The sequence below is a fragment of the Giraffa tippelskirchi genome, chromosome 1 (genome assembly GCF_054371585.1).
Source record: "Giraffa tippelskirchi isolate mGirTip1 chromosome 1, T2T-mGirTip1v1.2.pri, whole genome shotgun sequence".
Classification (NCBI taxonomy): Eukaryota; Metazoa; Chordata; class Mammalia; order Artiodactyla; family Giraffidae; genus Giraffa; species Giraffa tippelskirchi.
Window position 1 is genome coordinate 42,756,353 of NC_137275.1, and position 13,553 is coordinate 42,769,905.

The window sequence follows — 13,553 nt, forward strand, 5'->3', positions numbered from 1 at the left end:
TTTGATGACTGCTGTTTTCACTGGTCAGGATTTTGCAGCTCCTCACATGAGTGCACTTTCTGTCCTTGGTAGAACGGATCCTGGGAAGAGGGTTCATCACCCTCAGTAGGAGTTGGAGGAGGATCAGAGTAGATTTCAGAGGTCTGGATGGTTTGGGGAAGAAGAAGAGCCGTCTGAGCAAAGGGCATTCTGTAAATATTTATTACACACTTAGATACAAAGATGAGTAAGGCATAAGCTTGGGACTCAATCCGGGCACCATGTTGCAGGGGAGACAAACTGGATGAAAGGATCTGTGAGAGCTGGATGAATACAGTAAAGGAAAGGCAGTCACTTTTGATTGTGAATTTGAGTCAGGACTCAGTGGGCCTGGGAGAGGGGCATTTGTGTTGAGGCTTCTAGGATAAACAGGAAGGGTTTGAAGGGATACCTTCTACACTGCACTGAGGCTGTAGCTCTCTAGTAAAATCACCTGGGGAAGGTTTAAGGCAATCTCTGTCCCTAAATAATTGGATTTAATTGATCCGAGTGTCACCTGGGCTTTGGTATTGCTGAAGGGCTCCCAGGTAATTTTACTGAGCAAACAAGAGAGACGACCACAGAAGGAGCATGGGCTCTGGAATTAGTTCTGTTTGAACACTGTTACCTTGGACTAGGGCCATTGTGGGGGCTGTGTCAGTGTCCCACTACTGCCGTTTCCTCCCATTTCTACCTGTGCCTGTGAAGAAACTCTGCCACGGGAGAGTCTCTCCCTTTTGACAAGCTTTCCTCGACTCAAAAAGCCTGGACTGGGAATCAGGAAATCTGGCTTCTATCGCAGGTCTTTCACTGAGGTGCTACACGAGTTTGCTGCGTCACATAAAGAGATAAAGACATTCGGCTTTAATATTTGCAAGACACTATGCTGAGGACTCAACACATATCCAGGCTTTGATGTCTCCCATCTGTTGAAGTTTTCAGATCAGGATTTGTGGTCATAGAAACTATTTAGGACCAGAATTATTTTTCAAGAATGGTATAGGGACTTCCCTGGTGGTCCAGTGGTTGATGGGGTGCGGGTTCCATCTCTGGTCAGGGAACTAAGATCCCACATGCCTTGGGGCCAAAAATTAAAAACATAAAATAGAAGCAATATTGTGACAAATCCAATGAAGGCTTTTAAAATGGTCCACATTTTAAAAATCCTTTAAAAAGATGTAAAACAAAGAAAAGTGGGGTGCACTGCATAGAATTGGGGCCAGTATTGAAGTAAAATTTTGTTTCAGTTATAAATATATGCGTTTACTGGGTCATAAAGACCCTGATGGTGGGAAAGATTGAAGGCAGGAGGAGAAGGGAATGACAGAGGGTGAGATGGTTGGATGGCATCACCGACTCTATGCACATGAGTTTGAGTAAGCTCCAGGAGTTGGTGATGGACAGGGAAGCCTGGCGTGCTACAGTGCATGGGGTTGCAAAGAGTCGGACATGACTGAGCAACTGAACTGAACTGAATGTAAAATACATGTCATGTTGTGGGTTGTAAGTTAAAAACTGTAAGAGTACTCACTGGTAGTACATATACTAAAATTGAAAAGAATCAAAGAAAATTAGCATGGCCCCTGTAGAAACTCACAAAACATTTCATATTTTTTTAATGTCAATTTTTTTTAACAACTTAAAGAGAAGAGTTTGAGAAACATGAGATCAGAGGCTCTCTATGGACACCTTCCTTCTGCTCTATAACCCTTGACTACTCCAGCTTGCCATGAATTTACCTTTCTGTAACTTCCTTTTAGTTAGTACCATGTATTTCTGGTATTATTTCATGTATTAGCTCAGTTGGTAAAGAATCCGCCTGCAATGCAGGAGACCCTGGTTTGATTCCTGGGGTGGGAAGATCCGCTGGAGAAGGGATAGTCTACCTACTCCAGTATTCTTGGGCTTCCCTTGTGGCTCAGCTGGTAAAGAATCTGCCTGCAATGCAGAAGACCTGGGTTCGATCCCTGGGTTGGGAAGATCCCTAGAGAATTCCATTGACTGTATAGTCCATGGGTCACAAAGAGTCAGACACAACTGAGCAACTTTCATGCCACTTCATGTATTTCTGGCCTATCATTTATTTTCTCTAAGAGGGAGGCAGGACAGTATAGTGGTTAAAAGCACCTTATGAAGTTAGGTAAATCTATGTTTGAATTGAATTTCTTCACTCTTTAGTTGAATGACCTGGAAAATACACCCAACCTCTCCCAGCCTTGGGTTTCTTATGTGGGTGATCACATCTAGGACACACAGTGTTTCTAAGATTTAATAAGATGCTGTAAGTCAATCTCGCAGCATGAAAACCTTGTTCACAGAAAGTGCTTGGTATAAGGCAGAAATTATTATCTGACTTCCTGTCCCACAGATTTTAAGGCACAGTCTGCAATTTAGAGCCTGGGGTACACAAAGTCATAAATACCGTATGCAAAGAAAATCAAGAATTCCAGCCTCAAGCAGCCTTGCAAGATGCAGAGCAGCCATTCTCTGTGAGCATACCCCAAGAGCATCCAGGTTGCAGGAGGAGAGACAGGGCACTCTATCCTCCACCCACACATCCCCTTCACTTTTCCTCTGACATGATTAGCTGAACCTGGGAAGGCAAGGCAGAAAGAAGGATGCAGATCTTGACTACAATTTTCTTCAACGATCAAAACAACCCATGATGTTTCAGTGCAATCCAAACCAAGACAGGTGGAAACTCAATATCAACTGTTTCACAAGCATCTACCTGAGAAGATTTCAGACAGAAGCACAGGACAAAGAAATGAGAAACAGCCAGCGGCCAGAACACTGAGAAAATGAGTGTCCATTTCACACATTGCAACAGGGAAAAAATGACCATCATCCAACAGTCAAAAAATAAGCAACTGACCAGGTCTTAATTGCCTCAGAAATACTCTGGGAATCAAAGCATTGTCTTGTAAATGATTCATTTCAGGAAATACCTACTAATCAATTACTAGGGCTTCTGTGTAATAGTTTCCCCACATTTACAGGCGGTGATCATGTGAATTGGATCATTGACTTTAGAATAAGATAAGCAGCAGTACTGGTAACCTAACCTACTTGCTCCAAGTAGCTACAAAGAAATTAGCTGCCCTTAGTGGAAGCCAGCACTTTACAAAGAGTGAAAAAAAATCCCATTCATCATGAGAGAGCCTCACACCAACCGAGTCCCCTCCAAGGACTAAGTTGAGAAGATGTTGATGGAAGAGGGGATAATGATCCATAAATAGGCATATGGGAAAGGAGTGGGGAGGGGAGGGAAGCATCATGAGATTGGAGAGGGGAAAAAAATGGGCTTTAAAATGATAAAATGTTAAAAATATTATAAGGATTACTCAAATAGTATTACAAAGGACAGGACTGTTGAAAGTAGCACTCAATGCTGGCATTTTGGGGGGACGGGAATTAGTTTGAAATCGTAAGATGAAAAAGAAAAGAAAATGTATGTGAATAACGTAGCCCCACCTAAAAATATGTTGCTAACACAATGGTTTTTCAGGAAAGAAAAGGCAAGGATGCCTGGAAATAGCTGCATCTAATCAGCCCCCATCCCAAGCAATCAACTGAAATCCAGGAAATTCCATATGTAACCAGAAGAATAGACATCCTGGAGCATTTTGCCACAGTTAAGATTAGCGGAAACAGACCCCCATCAGCACTGGTAACAAAGAAGAATTAAAGGTGAAGAAACTGCTGTGGGCCCCTGTGCCTCCCTTCTGGGAAGGTGGTGGCCGTGGAGGCAGAAGGATGGGAATTAGGACAGAGGCAGTGGCCCTGGCTGTGCTGACAGCCTATTGTTCTGAAACTGCCCCTTCAGTGGCAGCTCAGAGCAGTGTATCCTCCAGGGAAAATAATTAAAACAACAGCAGCTAGAGCTCAACTTATCCTCCTGACTTATCCTAACAATCTCTAAAAATGTTTGTTAACATAGCAATGGTTTATGATTAACAGTTTGGGGGTATCGTTTAAGAAATCCTTCTGTACCCGAAGATCATAAAGGTGTTCTCCTGTATTTTCTTCTAAAAGATTTAAAGTTTTCCCTTTCACAGTGAATTCCTCTTTCTTTACGGAATTGAAAGACACAAAAAGCGCAAACCAAAAAGGAAAAAAATGAATAAATCTCACTTCACCAAAATTTCTTCTTGCTGAAAGTATCATAAAGAGAGTAAAAAGATAAGCCACAAACTTGGAAGAAAATCCTGATACCACATCTGACAAAGAACTAGGATGAAGAGTATATAAAGAATGGCTGCAACCTATTGAAATCCAAAAAAACTTGATAAAGTAATTCACAAAAATAAATATAGATGACTATTCAAGATACTAAAAGATTCTGTTTTTTTGTTGTTGTTTTTGGTTGCACCTCAAGCTTATGAGAATCTTATTTCTCTGACTAGGGATGGAACCTGGGCCCTCAGCAATAAAAATGCAGAATCCTAATCATTAAGCCACCAGGGAATTCCCAAAAGATTCTTGACTTCCTTAGTAATCAGGGAAATGCCAATTAAAATCATAATGAGATATCATTTTACATCCACTGTACATGCGTGCATGCTAAATCATTCAGTTATGTCTGACTCTATGTGACCCTATGGACTATAGCCAGCCAGGCTCCTCTGTCCATGGGATTCTCCAGGCAAGAATACTGGGAGTGGACTGCCATTTCCTTCTCCAGGGGATCTTCTGATCTAGGGATTGAACCCCTGTCCCTTATGTCTCCTGCATTAGCAGGTGGGTTCTTTACCACTAGTGCCACCTGGGTTCATTCACTAGGTGAGCAAAAAACAAATTAGTAATCAGAGAAATGCAAATTAAAATCATAATGAGATATCATTTTACATCCACTAGATTAAAAAAAATGATGAAATCTGGTAATACTAAGTGTTGGTGAGGGTGTGGAAAAACTGAATCTTATTTACTACTGTTGAGCTATAAAATAGTACAATTTCTTAGGAAAACAACCTGACACTATCTAAAATAAGTAAAGATTACACTTCTATGGCCCAGCAATTCTACTCCTAAGTGTGGAAAATCTTGCATATATGTATAATACTATCAATAGAAAGGAGCACAATCTATATTATTCATAGCAAAAACACAAAGAAAGCCAAGCGCCATTGTTTGGGGATACCTACCTTGTAGTCTACTATTTTTAAAAAGCAAGAGATGATAAACACAAAATTCAGGAAACTGGTTATGTTTGTAGGACAGGCAGGAAGGTGGGAAAAATTGGGGACAAGGACACAGCCAGAGTCAATTATAATGTTAATGTTAGGAATCCTATATTGGCCAGTGGCTTTATATATATTACACATACCCCATTGTAGGCACAGAATATTACATAACAAATTGAATATGACATAACAAATTGCTTTCCATTTGTTAAGAAAAGAAATGGGTGAACAAAGAACAACAATCTCTAACGGCTCAGTGCCAAGGAAAGCAGACCTTGGTAACGTGGGTCTCACTAACACAAGAGGAGAAGGGTCACTCAAGAAGTGATGGATTGCTCTATGTCAGGGAGGGTCCGCATAATTTGTGTGTCCCTGGAGGTCCTCCCAGAACATGGGCAGCTGGCCTAGTAACCAGGATCTGTGCCCGGGGTTCCACCCTATTACTCAGGTTGGCACGTGGCCTTGGTGGGCAAGTGGTGATCAGTTATGGAAAAGGCGTGCCACTTAGCACATGAATGATGTATGTGGCAAGATCTGTTTTAGATGATTTTCCAAACAGAAAACTGAAGGCTGTTCTGGGGCAAGCTCTTTTAGTCTAATATTGGAGATACCCTTCTGTACTGTCCACCTTGACTGCATGAATTTGACACGGAAACAAGGCTGATTTCTCAACATTTGGCACTTGAATTGTTATTTCAAAGACTCAGTACTGAAGTCTTGAAATTGTTGGGCTTTGTAACCCTAGCATTACTCATATAGCTACAACCATTTTTCTGTTATTTCTATCTTTAATATATTTTCATCTTACCTATTCACACAAAAGGATTATAAAGTTACTAGAGGGAAGTATGGTATAAAGCCCTGTTTTGTTCATCCTTGCTGCCAAAAATTCAGCAAAATAAGGGCTTAGCTAAAAAATTGGTTGTTATTTTGAAAAATTATGAACTCATAGCTAGTTGCAAAATATAGTAGAAAGGTTCTATGTACCCTTCACTCAGGTCCCCACAATGATTACATCTTACATAACTATGGAATAAGGTCAAAACTAGGAAATTGACATTGGTGCAATGTGTGTTCCAAGTCCATCCATGTTGCTGAAAACAGCAAAAAAAAAATTTTTTTTATAGCTGAGTAGCATTCATAGGAGAAGGCAATGGCAACCCACTCCAGTACTCTCACCTGGAGAATCCCATGGACGGAAGAGCCTGGTAGGCTGCAGTCCATGGGGTAGCTAAGAGTCGGACACGACTGAGCGACTTCACTTTCACTTTTCCTTCCATGCATCAGAGAAGGAAATGACAACCCACTCCAGTGTTCTCGCCTGGAGAATCCCAGGGACAGAGGAGCCTGGTGGGCTGCCGTCTATGGGGTCGCACAGAGTTGGACACGACTGAAGCGACTTAGCAGCAGTAGCAGCAGTATTTCATAAGCCTATATATGTATCACATCTTCTTTATTTGCTTTAAACTTTCGGCTCTCTATCAGTTTTATTAATAAGTATGTTCAAAATATTTTGACTGAGAGCCTTTTAATCACAAAATTAACATGTTACTACTAATCCAGTTAAAATCTTACTCAACAGAACCAATAGCAGCAATAACTGACTCTTATAATAATTTTATTTGGTACACACTTTTGAATTGTCTCAATATCTACAGCATCAGTTCCTGCTTCCAAGCTCAGGGATACTGGGAATTCTTTTATAATATAATATTTGCCTACCAGTATCTTCGTGGAGTTGAACCATAGAGCTACAAAAATATGTTTTAGAAGAATTTTTGTGCGACTTTACTTTCAGTGAGACTTATACAGAGTCACATCTATTCTGTTTGAACAACATGTAGCATGTCTGTAACAATGTCAAATTTACAACTCATACAGATTCCCCACAATCCTGTATCTGTGTGGGAAGTGTGGAAAGACTAGAAGCTATGGCAGAGGTTATCATGACAGATGAGATGGGTTGGCTTACTAGATAAATTCAATTCTCTGCAATGACAATCTGAGTTGCCGATGAGTGTGTTTGCAACTGTAAGAGAGACTATACCTTGGATGTTTGTAACCAACAACTTCAACAGCTCTTGCAAGGTGTGTCAAAGGCAATTTGTCATCTGTCAAACAAATCTCACTTCCTATGAATTAACAGGGAGGCAGAGCTGTTCTTTTTCCTTTGTGTGGGCACAAAAAGTCACCAAAATGAAACTTTGCTAACTTAAGCTTTCCATCAAAGGAGATCCCTCCAATCATAGTGAGAACTATTCTTGGCCCCTTATAATGTGTGGTTATATAGTTCACAAGGTCTTAATAATTTATAGATTTGATATTTTCAGTTGGTGCCCAAATTATCCATCCAAGTGCACAATTGTGATATGCTGTGGCATGAAGATAATAAAAAACAACTCTTTGACAATTGCGTATCACTTCATGCATCTCTCCAAGGATTACTGTCTACTCATATTCAGTCTCTGCTTCCCCAATGTACTGTTTTGTGTTACATTAGCAAGAATTTCTACAGATCTTGACAAATCTTAAGAGAATTCTTTGGAATAATATATCATCTGCTTTCTGGAGGTGTAGGCTTTGAAATGAGCACCCTTTTTTCATTTTCTTTTTGGTGACCTTGAAGTTTGAATGTTCCAGAGAATAAGCTGTTCCATTATTCTTATTTTCATATCAAATTCCAACATTAGTCCAGAGACTAATGGTGCATATGACAATCCACAGTTTCCAGAGGCCACTCTGAGTTCATTTTCCAAACATGTTACTTATGTTTCAGGAACATTCAGAGCAACTTGTATAGTGGCTTGTGTATTTCTCAATCTGTTTTCTCTGAGTTATAATGACAACCCACTGGCACATCTGATCAGGACCCTCTTAATGAAATCCCACCACCACTACCACACCATGGGCATCAGCATGACTTAGACATCCACTGCTACCATCTCTTCTCAATGTCTTTTAACTTCTGTTTTATTTTTTCAATCTCTTTTCCTCTCTGCTGAATATTGAGTAGCTCTTCAGTTCTTTCTTCCAGTTCATTAATACTCTTTTCTGTTGTATCTAATGGTGTACCCATCCACTTAGTTTTTCTAGTTTCATTTACTATGTGTGTTTCTTTTCACCCAGGAGTTTTATTTGGTTCTTTTGTAAGATCCACTTGGTCAAATTCTATAATTTCTGGTATCTTGTTATACTTCAAATATTCTCATTTCTTTATTAAGAGAATCAATCTACTTACTTTATATTTCTTAATTTATAATTCCAATATCATCTATTCTTGTAGCTATAATCTTGTCATTTGTTATTGATCTTGTTCTTCTTACTTATTCTCATCCCAATGACTTGTTTCCTCTTACAGTTTTTTTTTATACTTTAAAAAATTTATTCCTCTTGTGTTTTTATAATTTTTATATTTCGTTAGTTTGTAATTACCTGAGAAAACTATTTGAGGTCTTGATTTAAGGATATTTATCCAGGAACTTGTTATGAATCTTGAATCACTTTAAGTTAAATTCCAAAGCTGAATATTGTGGGACCACAATTCTAGTTTCTGTCTCTAAATCATCATGAAGACCAGTTGTGAACAGCAGTTTTCAAGATAGACTCTATCCAGTGGTGAGCTTGAGATAAGAAAATTTCTTTACTGTTTTCTTTTGTGCGTTAGGTTTTCTTCCTTTGGTTTACATTTGCATTAAAAATGTCAACTTCTGTGTCCTGAACTACTTAAGATGGATCTTTTTCTGTCTTCATCTGGTTCAATTTCTAGGCATTGTATCCCCAACCCTGCTTGATCCCAATTAAAATAAAGACTCTAGGCCACCAGTGATAAGTTAATAATCACAGGGACCCATTGCTTCAGGACGGTTGGTTACCTCTGAAGATTTGTGCTTTCTTGCATTTTTAACCTCTGATGATTTCCATCATTTTCCTGACAGCTCAGATAAGCACTTTAACATCTTTTATCCATGGATTTTTAGATGTTGTGAGCCAAGGAGATTTCTTGTGATATTTATTCTTTAATATTTTGGGAAGTAGAAATTTGAGCACTATTCTTAGGCACTCTAATTTACAAGGTTTCTGTTGTAAGGTAAGCTATATTGAGGAATGATATAGTCCTCATCACTCCCCTACCCCCACCACCAGATAAAAATCGTCTAAACACATCAGACTCAAACACTTGAGCTATTAGGGCCAAGTTACCATTTTACCCCATTACAGCATGACTGCTGCCTCAGTGCAACACTAGATAACTTCTCTCAGTAGAAGATAGACTGAACATAAAGTAAGGAGGGACAGTGTCTGGGTTATGGATAGGCAACCAGCATGAATTACTTATTTTGAGCTTCACAATAACCTAATGAAATTGGTAGCATTGCTTTCATTTTATAAGTAAGAAAATTGAACCTCAACAACATTAAGCAATTCATCTGAAGGATATAGAAGGAGTGAAAATGTTCTGAAAGATCACCCAGGCACATCTTCCTAGAACAGGCCTTCAGAGGACCTGAAGGTTAACCATTTACTTACTTATCCACTCATCTGTGGATTAATTCAAGAAATCCTTCTTTCTTTTTAAAAAAAATTTTTATTGGGGTAAAGTTGATTTAAAGAAACTTTTCTTGAGAACTTGCCACGTGTATGACACTGTGCTAGACACTGACCTACAAAAATAAGACAGAGTTGACGTTTTGCATTCTCACATAAAAAGGCTCAGAAATGACTGGATCATAAGTTATATGACTGGGGTTATGAGACCATTGGGAAGGGTGTCACCTTGGAGACTGGATGTAGTTTGGGATGGAAAAGGGAAGATGGTTCCTGACCAAAATGGGTAGTGAAGTAGAGGTAGGACAACAACACTCAACAACAAGTGAAGGAGCAGTCTTTCTTTTTTCAGGAGCTGACTTTTTCCTTTTTCTAAAAAGAGGAACATTAGAACTCAAAACAATTGTCTTTAAGAAGGATTTATTCTTTCTAGTTACCAGGTGCAAAGCTGTCTCAGTACAGGACCAGCTCACTTGCTGGATGGGAGAGATCAGTAATGGTTTGGTTATCCAGCTTGTGGTCTTTTCTAAAACTGGAACATCACACAGGAAAAGACTTGTCTAGTACAATTGCTTATAATTGCATGTTCCTCTTGATCACATAAGTCCTTATATCAGGAGCTTTAATCCAATTTTCTTAGACTCCATCTCTCTACTGGCCAACAAAGTTTCCTTGCTGGGTCTTGCAAAATTAAGCTATAAGCTTTTCTTCCACCCAGAGTTCGAATCTAAGCACAGATGTCAGAGTTAATCCCATTACCTTCAGGCACTCTTAACCCCCCTAGAAGAGTAAATTTGTCTTGCTGCCATTTTTTTTTATGATGAGGAATTCTCCTGTACTCAACAACTTTCTTCACATTGTTGGTTACACTTAATTGGGTTTATCTTTGTCTAAAACGACATGATGGACAGGCCTTTTGGCAAGTATTCTGTGTTTATTTCTAGGGCTTAAAATGTGGGTCATAGACACTGCTAAAGACTAACTGTCCGCTGGGAATCTTTATCCCACTCTACCTGTTTACTCTAAAAACAAAACTGTCATCAATGACCCTGGAAAACAGAACCTGGAACTTTAAGGATGTTGTACCAGTTACATGATATTACAGCTAAACCGAGTATGCCCAGTGGTGTTAATTGGGGTCATCTTCCAACATACTTTTGAGGTCTGTGATTGCTACCTCTGTAATCGAAGTCTGTTAAATGCTGCCTACTTATCAGTAGTTCAAACTGACCCTTGGTCTTTTAGATAAGTCACTTACCATCAGAGTTGGGCATTTAATTTGAAATTGGGGTCTTTCCTAACTAAACTTTTGTTGAGTAATCTCTAGTAAGTCCCTTATATCTGTAATTCTTGGCAGTACACTTTGGACAGGACAGAAAGTCTTGTTTCACATTCTCACTGGAATGCTTTGTAAATGTGTAACCTTGGGCAAGTTCCTCAAACTCCATTAGAGTTTCTTTATCCACAAAATTGGGACAATAATGTTCATCTCAAATATTTTTTATGAGGAATAAGTGAAATAATGTATGTAAAATTTAGCATAGGCCATGACTTAGAGTAAGCACTCAATAAATAGAAGTTGTTCTGATTTCCTTACTAATAAGGGCATGATGTCCACAGTTTTAACAAGAATGGGTTGCCAACTTATTGCCAAGAAGAGGGAAGCTACAGATTTACACTCAAGATGGTATGAAGAGCAAAAGTGTCCAAGTTGGTAAACAGATTTTATACACTCATCTCTTCCCAGGCTTTGGCAAATAATATTGCAAGAAATGTGAAACAAAGGGGAAGACTGCAGAAAGTGGGGTAGATTGAAATTATACAGTGGTTTTGCAGTCTCTCTGTTACCATAGCCTGGGCCCATCATTCCTAATTATGTCTACTGCTTGCAGCTCCTCTTTGCTTCCCAGTCTAGGATTTCTGAGACCACTTTGTGTGCTAGGCATTAGGTCTTAAAGCACCTAGGGGAGTTATGTTGGGTGTGGTGGTGAAGGAGATGTGCTGAAGTGACTGGAAGAAGAGTCCAGCTACATTAGTGTGCCAGGTGCTTTGCTGGGAGCCTAGGAAACCATGGCCATGATTATCTCTGTCCTCAGTTTGTGTACCACAGTCCAGTGGATGAGAAAAATCAAGGCATTGCCACTGTAGAGCACTGTAGAGCGGTTTCAGCATAGGGTTCTAGAAGCCACAGCTAACCCTCCTGGACACCAGAGATAGGGATGCCAATCCTGAGAAGTAAAGATATAGGGGTCAGCCAAAAGACAGAAGTGTGTGCACGTGCGTGGACCTGCCCCTGTGCACTTAGTGGGATGTAGGGTAGGGCAGGAATGTTCAAAGGAGACGAGAGATGGAGTGTTTGGAAAGTGCTCCTGGTATGAAGATACAACTCGTGTGGCGCTTGGAGATGCAGGCATATTTGAGGAACTGTTTGCCTAACTGCTGTTGGTGCCTCTCTGGTGTCTCGTATGGAACTCGGTCAGCTACGGGAGATTCCTGAGCCATAAGGAGGGTCCTCTGCTCCCAGGACGCTGCTGTGAGAGACAAATCCCTTCTTCCCAGCTTCTCTTTGATCTTCCTTGTTTCCTTCTCCCAGTCTTCTCCATCTTCTCCCAAAGTGTTTCTACTGAAATCCTGGGCCTTGTGCTAGAGTTCTGCAGCTTGTGGAGCTTTCAGGGAGCAGATTCTCTGGGGTGGGGTCAGGAATGGAGCCACCACCTTCCTGTCAAGCTGCACCCATGCATTGGGCAGGGACACTTGCTGTCCGAGCTTCCTGTCGTGTCCAGCCCACTTTGGCCCTGCTTCCTAATCCCTGGGACCTCTTTGCCGGCTTGCCTCTAAGAGAAGCATGTTCTTTCAGCTCCTAGTTCAGAAAAGAAAGCATAGTCCTTTCTTCCTGAATCCCAGTTCTGTCTTAACTCCTGAAAGAAACTGTTTTACATTCCCCTGAACCCTGACTAGGAAAAGCATTCATTACCCACTATTCACAGAAATCTCTCTGCCACAATAGTCAGCCTGCCTCCTTTCTCTTTCTCTCTCTGTTTGTGTGTGTATGTACACACACACACACACTTATTTAATCCTTTAAGAAATCATGCGAAGTAAATGTGATCATATCCACTTTTTGCAAATAAGACTATTGGGGATCAAAGGTATGATTTGTCTAAGATCACCACCTAGTGAGTAGCAGAGAATCCATGTCAGGTCTGATACAAACGTCTTTGAGTTTTCTTTTGTGTTTTTAAAAAAATTTTTCTGATTATGAAATATTTATGTAGAAAAACCCAAATAATACAAAAAAAAGATGCAGCCTCCTATATTCTTACATCTTATCTCACTATTGACATTTTATATATTTATCCTGTTTTTATCTTATGCAGTTTTAAATAAATGTTTATAAAATTGGCTCATATGTATGAATGTATATATTTTTCCAACTTAATTGGGGTATAACTGACACATAATACTGTTAGTTTAAGGTGTACAATGTGATGATTTGATACACATATATTGTGAAATGAATGTCACGGTAAAATTATTAGCACATCTATCTCACAAAACTATCATTTTTTTTGTGATGACTATATCTAAGCTCTATTTCTTAGCAACTTCAAGTATGCAATATAGTGTTGTTAATTGTAGTCATGCTGTACATTACATCCCCAGAACATTTTCACTGTATACATGAAAGTTTATATCCTTTTACCAAATTTCCCCACTTACCCTAACCCTCACCCCTGGTAGTCACTATTCTAACCTATTTGACTTTTTAAATTCCATATATAAGCAATCTCAAACAATATTTGTCAC

The 13,553-nt window shown here is 39.6% G+C and overlaps 2 pseudogenes; one reads left to right on the forward strand and one right to left on the reverse strand.

Annotated features, from left to right (window-relative positions):
• The first annotated feature begins 1,541 nt into the window (after nt 1-1,541).
• LOC145521751 (U6 spliceosomal RNA) lies at nt 1,542-1,633 on the forward strand (annotated as a pseudogene).
• Nucleotides 1,634-6,772: 5,139 nt separating this feature from the next.
• LOC145515463 (mitochondrial-processing peptidase subunit beta pseudogene) lies at nt 6,773-12,248 on the reverse strand (annotated as a pseudogene).
• Nucleotides 12,249-13,553: the final 1,305 nt, after the last annotated feature.